The sequence below is a fragment of the Dreissena polymorpha genome, chromosome 4 (genome assembly GCF_020536995.1).
Source record: "Dreissena polymorpha isolate Duluth1 chromosome 4, UMN_Dpol_1.0, whole genome shotgun sequence".
Classification (NCBI taxonomy): domain Eukaryota; kingdom Metazoa; phylum Mollusca; class Bivalvia; order Myida; family Dreissenidae; genus Dreissena; species Dreissena polymorpha.
Window position 1 is genome coordinate 92,514,790 of NC_068358.1, and position 7,684 is coordinate 92,522,473.

Here is a 7,684-nt window from a genome sequence, read left to right on the forward strand (position 1 = left end):
CGAAAGAAAGTTCAGCGTACAGTTTATATAGTATTGACAGACCTGTACGCTGAAGCCAACCCCGTATCGAAAGTCAACCAGAGTCATAACATATTTATGTCACGCTATAAATTAAAGAAAGTTCATTTTCTTTGATACATTTCTACATGTACATATATTGGTGAATGAATATAAATTACTGCATCGGGGATTATTTTAAGGTACAAATGTTTCAAATTCACCTTACAATATATGAAAATAACTCTCATTAGTCTGAAATTCACAATTTTGACGCCATTGTCGCTTTGTCACTTGACGAGTTTGGATACTTTCGTATCGACCTTAACATTTTTTGCTGAAATTGTAAACATTACTTTCGTTTTCTGAAATATATTATTTGTGATAAACAACTTGCGTCTGGTGGATTATAAGACTGATTTCAGTGTGAATCAGGTAGTTTTAAATAATATTTACTTTGAGTTTGTATTTACACTACAATTTGTTTACAAAACAAGCCAGAATAGTCTAAAATACCGGGAAATGTCATTCTGAATTTGAAAACACTTGAGCACATGGTATGTTACTACAAATAGAAATAGCGACATATGACCGTGAAATCTCGGGAGATTCGCATTTCAAGTAAGTCTGTCACATCGCTGTTTTTCTCGATATGTAAGAGCAGAATAGATACATTTTAAATGTTTAAGATAGAATTTTTTGAAAGAATATATCAGTTAAATGTGAAAAATATCCATCTTTCCGATCAAGTTGTTGATTTGGGCCAATAACTGCATTTTAAAGCTGTTTTGGACCGGTCTTTGTTAACTGTCAACTTGTCGGGGATTTCTGGTTGACTTTCCTAATGGGTCGGTCCATAATTATAAAGTCGCGCCAGTCAAATATCATAAAAAGCGACATTTAAAGTTATGGTAGCCAGAACTAAAAATTAATAAGCGTTGTTGCAACGCGAAACGATTGAACAATTTTGAGAGTTTTGTTGTCGTTATATTTTGTGATACTACGAAAATTGCTTATATATAGTATAAAATGCATCGCTCATTGTATGAGCGCGGATGTCCGAGTGGTCTAAACGATAGACTTTTACTCCGGGGGTCAGTGGTTCGAGGCCAGTTGAGGATTACTTTTTTTCTTTCTTTAATTTTATTCTTTTTTTTACTAGAGCTTTTTAGATCCAATGTTTACATTTATCAATATAAAGCATTTAATGACAAGCGTCAATACATGCCAACATCTGTGAAAAGGCCCCTTTAAAAACTAAAGTATGATTATACAATTGACACCTTTAACACCTGCCTTATAAAATAACAATTATATCAAATAATTATGTAACATTTTGCGTTTTTAACATTAAATTTGCAGACAATGTAAATAATATGATTCGTGGATACAAATTATATGATTTACGGACGTATTTTGGTAAATGTTTCCCATAAAAAGTCACCCAAATTATTGTATTCAGAAGGGACCTTTGACAATTTCTCATGAGACGGTCACTTCAAGTACATTGTAAAATGACTGCAAAAATGTTAAGTTATTCCCAGAGAACATTGCTGGGAACCAATAAAGAAGTTTAAAATGCACGAAAAAGGCCCAAAGACATTGTACATTTAAAGAATATGTATGTCTTCACCACCGTGTGATATATCCATGATTTCTTCCACGTCGAATTCACCAAGCAATATATGATTCTCCTTACGATTGTGTTTTGAAAAACTATGTAATGCGGATTCCCTATATAACAAGTTGTGTGTATGCACTTATCCGACCGTCACTGACTTGCTGCCAAATATTCTTTTACATTCCTTTTTGAGTTTTCAATCAGTTTTTGCTTCATTCTATCATAATAAAATTTACTCGCAATAAATTGTTGTCGCAAAATTCACTTTTTCTTTGCTTAAAAATGTATTGTACTGAGATTTCGAAGATTTCTATCATTGAATATCCTCATTAAAGTGAGATAAATTGAGTATCGGAAAAAAAGAAACTGGCTTAGACGATCTATCGTCTTTACCGTTTTGAGATACTAGTGGTATAAAGGAACTGTTTTGCCTTTTGCGCACTAGTTATAAATGTTTATTTAACTGAGTGGCATTTTCCTTAAGGTCTTGTCTCTTTTTATGCTGTGTAAATACACATAGATTAAAAAAATAGTGATTACTGACATATGTGTGTGTGAAATGTTTTTTAATTAATTATTATTTGCCTTTTTATTGATATTGAAAACGCTTGCTTATGGTAAAGATTGACTAGTATAACTTAACCCGAATACAAACATATTCTTTATGCTTAACATGAATTATAAAATTACCACATGCCATCAAAAAATAATATACATTGCATGTCGTAGTGGACACATTTGCAGTTTCATTTCAATACACTGATATTAATTGAAATTATGAAAAATAATCGGAAACCAACATTATCGCAAAAGTCCTTAAGTTATTGAAAACAATTATGGTTGTTTTCGAGCATGTTATGCATTGGTACACACACAATGATAAATGAATACTTTATATGTTTATAAGTATCATTTTCTCTTTGCCTCAAGTGTGTTGGGTGTTTTGTCTTAATTCAATAAATTTCACTATTTAAGGTCTTGAAAATCCCACAAGGCCGGAAAAATTATGCACATGTTATTATACCCCCATTACCATTGGTGATCGGGGCTATATAGGAGTCACTTTGTCGGTCTGTCTATTCCGAAAATTCCATAGATCTTCACCAAACTTGGTCAGAAGTTGTATCTAGATGATGTCTAGGTCAAGTTTGAATATGTGTCATTCCGGGTCAAAATCTAGGTCACGGGGTCACTTGTGTTATTAACGAAAGTTTGTCTGAGTCGTAACTATGTCATTTATCGTAAGATTTTAAAATGACTTGGTACATTTGTTCATCATCATTGGACGGTGTGTCATGTGAAAGAATTACGTCGATATCTGCAACGTCAAGGTCACACTTTGAGTTCAAAGGTCAAAAATGGCAATAAATGAGCTTGTCCGGGTTATAACTATGTCATGCATTCTGAGATTTTAAAATTACTCGGTACATTTGTTCACAATCATTGGACGGTGTGTCATGCGAAAGAATTACATCGATATCTCCAAAATCAAGGTCACATTTGGGGTTCAAAAGTCAAAATTGGCCATAAATGAGCTTGTCCGGGCCATAACTATGTCAGTTATTGAGATTTTAAAATGACTCATTGCATTAATTTTGTTCACAGTCATTGTACGGCGTGTCATGCGAAAGAATTCAAGAGTTCAAGGGTCAAATTGCCATAAATTATAATGGCATAATATTTCTTAAAATTCGCCATAAATTAGCTTCTCTTGTTTTGTGAAGAAAGCATGCAAAATATTCTGTGTCAATGCAGCATGCGGGGGTATACGTTACGTCTGTGACAAATTTCTAGTTTTATATAGAACGTGTTTCAAGAATTTCGAATATTTGTCCTGGATACACTTACATACACAGACCGCATGCCTTACTTACAACAAAAAGACATCTTAATTCTTTGCAGAATTATGTCTGTATTCTTCTGTGTGTGTGTGTTGTTTTGTATTGTATGTTTCGTACTGTTTTGGCAATTGTTCACTTGCCTTAAATAAAGGACCACGAAATGGTATATTATATTAAGTATGCAATACTTCTCCATCAACTTGAGATACACTTCTTTATATTTATATGTTAAATAAATTACTAGCTAAAGCAGTTTAAATAATACAAATACGATCTCACGAAAAAAGATAAATAAAAATGTTTGCCTTCGTATTGATTATATCCTGGGTCCTATGGGAGAAAACTTTAACTATTTTTGATAGTGGCATAAACTTGTCAGGTACATATTGTCTTTAGCCATTATCCATATAACCAATTTAAGATTTGTTTAGTAATTCCTATACTAAAATAATGTTTTAGTCACGAGTGTTATTTTGCTTTTTAAAGATAATGAATTCTTCCTTTTGGAGTCCGTTGTAATTGTTTTCTGAAAATGTCGTATCATGTTACGAATGTTTGAAAATGTCACTTAAAACAGCTTGAATAATTAGCATATTATTAATAAAAAAGGTTAAAAATAACGTGCTTGATTTGGTAGTTTCTATCATTGAATATCGTTTGCAAATCATTACAAACTACGATAATTTCGAGAACTTAAGCTTATTAATGGATATATGTATAAATGTAATTGTTTATGTATGTATTTGTTTTAATCTTCAATTTATTTAAAGCATAGGATAGGTATATGCAACAGTCAAGGTATTAAAGTAGCTTCTTCACATAAAAGCGTCGAAAATAAATATCTTTCGGTCACATTTAAATACAAACTAACATTCATTAGCAATAGTCAGGCAGATTAACAACAGATTCGTATAAGCGCAGTTTGCTGTAGTTTGATCTTTTTAATGTAGCATAGTCGTTCACGTTTCTGCGTAATAAAACCCTGTCATCATTTGAGTCGCGTTCTGAGAAAACTTGGCATAATGCATGTGCGTAAAGTGTCGTCCAAGATTAGCCTGTGCAGTTTGCACAGGCTAATCAGAGACGACACTTTCCGCTTTTATGCTCTTTTTAATTTCAAGGAAGTCCCTCCTTACTTAAAAACAAGTTTAGGCGGAAAGTGTCGTCCCTGATTAGCCTGTGCGGACTGCACAGGCTTATCTGGGATGACACTTTACGCACATGCATTAAGCACAGTTTTCTCAGAACAAGGCTCATTTAGTTTTCATATGCAAACAAAAAGATGGCTTATTAGATGGTCGTAGGAAAACGACTGATTGTCCGTCACACGCATGCACATTTGTCTACGTCGAATCCCGTGTCGCCGTAACAGGCAATGGGAACATAACCCAATCCAGCCGAAAACGTCTGAAAAAATTTTGGTCCTAACTCTGGGATAGCCCGCTTATTGCACTCTGTAAGTTAAGTAAGATATGCATGATATTAACGACATATAATGGAATCTGTTGATATCAGGATTTTAATTGGGTTTTCAATACCATTTAAAAATTATGAAATTTTGACCAAAGCTAATCAGCGAAATCTATGTACAGTATATTGGTATTGCGTTCAAATGTTTGCTTGTCATCAATGAATACTTTGTCGTTATTATATTTGAGAATATGTTGATTCATAATTCAGTCTGACTAAAGTCAACACAGACAACTATTTATATATTGGCAATCATTGATGGAACTATGGTTGAAGTGAAAAGATACAATGCACATTAGCTAACCGTGGGAAGGAAATAACATTTCGTTGTAAGCAACCTCTCCTGCAATACAGTTAACAAATAACAGTAACACTTTATTAAACATAGTGGTCAATATGGACTAAGCTTGCTCACCTGTGTTAAGCGGTGGTCAGTTGCAAACCCAAGGGTCTCATTTGTACAAACATTGTAAAGAATCACAATCTGATGTCACATACCAAATGTAAAAGCTACGTTCTTTATGTTTTCGTGGATATTTTTCAGTCAATATGCTTAACAATTAAAAATAAAACTTTGTATTCCCAAATCCCGGTGTTTAACATACCTAGTGGCTTTATTAAAAAAAACTCAATAGTGGACCGCTATATCATGTTGCATGCCATATGTTACACCTCTCGGTTTTGTTGTTTAAGAGAAGACGATTTTAAAGTCATTTCACTATAAAAGCCTATATAAATCATGTGACCCTTGAGCGTGGCTATCGTTGACTCATCACGATTTGAACACAATTTGTAGAGGACAACTGTATGTTGCTTAGGCACTGAATAGTGCATGTTTAAGTTATTTACTATAGGCTACGCTATATTTATCATGTGGCCTCTAGTCAATCCCAGTTATGACCCCTGGGACATGATACAACAACATTTGAACAGTACCTTTATCTGATATCACTTGCAAAATATGAACGTTTTGGACTCGGTTTTCAAGATAACTATTTCAGTAATTTACTATGAAAGTCTATATAAACCATGGGGCCCCTGAAGCATGTCCAGTGTTGACCTCAGGAAAGGATTGATACAAAATTAGTAGAGGACGACAATAAGACGACTTAAACTATCACCAGTTTTAACGGTAGGGCATGCTTTGTACAATCTTTGTAGGAGACTACTTTTTATCTGGTTGCATTTACCAAATATTAAAGCCGTGGGACTCCTGATTTCAGGGACGAAGAATTCGTCTGCTATATAGTCGCTATTAAAATGTTACCCTTGGTAGGTAGCCAGTTTTGAAATTATGGGCATGATTTGACAAAAACTTGGTACAGAGCCACTACACGATGATACATGCAAAATACTAAACCTCTCGGTCTTGCAGTTTCAGAAAAAGAGCTTTATTTGTCACTATTTGCCATTGAATACATGGACTTTAAGTAACCGCATAGGTCGAGACCAATTTTAACCCCAGGTGAATAATTTGAACAAACTTGGAGGTGGAACACCATACAACACGTACTTCATGCCTAAAACAAGCAACATACATATAAGGAAAACAAGAAACTCCTAGGAAGGAGCCTATTTGGACCCCATGTTTCGATTTGTACAAACGCTGTAGAAGACATCCATACACACCAACTATTTAATTCCTGACCCGTATGATTTCAGAGAAGACGATTTAAAAAATAGTCATTTTCTATAGCAGCCTATATAAATCATGCGACCCCTAGTACCTGGCCAGTTTGCACATAGGGGCAGTATTTAAACAAATTAAGCAAAGGATACTTATACTAAGTATTCTACCACATATTGAACCCTTGATCCTTACGGTTTAAGATAAGATTTTGAACTTTTCAGATCTTTAAATCTATGTTAGGTCTCATAACCTACATATGAAGTGGACGAAATGATTTAAACAACTTTGCAAGAGGATAAATTTAGGATTAATTTTGTGTTTTTCCCCTAAAAATCTGCAAAGCGGTTTTTGAGGAAATGCCGTTTGTACAAAAGAGTTTGCGGACGACGCACGACTCACGACGAACAAAATGTGTTCCAAAACGCTCACTTTGAACTGGTTGTGCAAATTGAGCTTTAGGGCAAAACTACATGCATGGATAAGAAATTAGTGCTCATTCATCGAGTGTCTACTTGATCGAACACAACGCATTGATAAAATGACAATACATTAAATTAAACATACGTCAGTTTGATAAATACATATACTGATAACAGTTACATGTGAATTATTACAGAACCATGACTTGCTAATGTTACCGCTTGTTGCTTTCCGGCAGCCGCATATAAAGTGGTCATACACCTGGTCCCCGTGGCATGCGTATGGGATGTAGCCAACCCCTAGAACCGGAAGTAGGAAATACTGGTCCCCTAGATCCAACACCGGCTTCTTCCGGCACTCTGAAACGTATCAAGTTATTATAAATTATAACGATCCTTTTCATAAAACAAATGTTTGTTTGATTTGACGCCTGTGTTAAAGTCAATTTTCGTTATGACTTGATACGAATCTAGTTTTGTAACCTGATCAGTATACTAAACATAACATTACTTGACAAAAACAAGATTTCTAAATAATTTAGATAAATAAATAATTTGAATGTTATCTATGAAACTAGAAACTATTATTGCAATCATTTTTATTCAGCAGATGTAGTGAGCAATTCCACAAGCGTTTTTAACGTTCTTCTGGATGTTGCTAACGATTCCAAATTAATAAGAGATCTGGTAAATGTTTACCAGATCT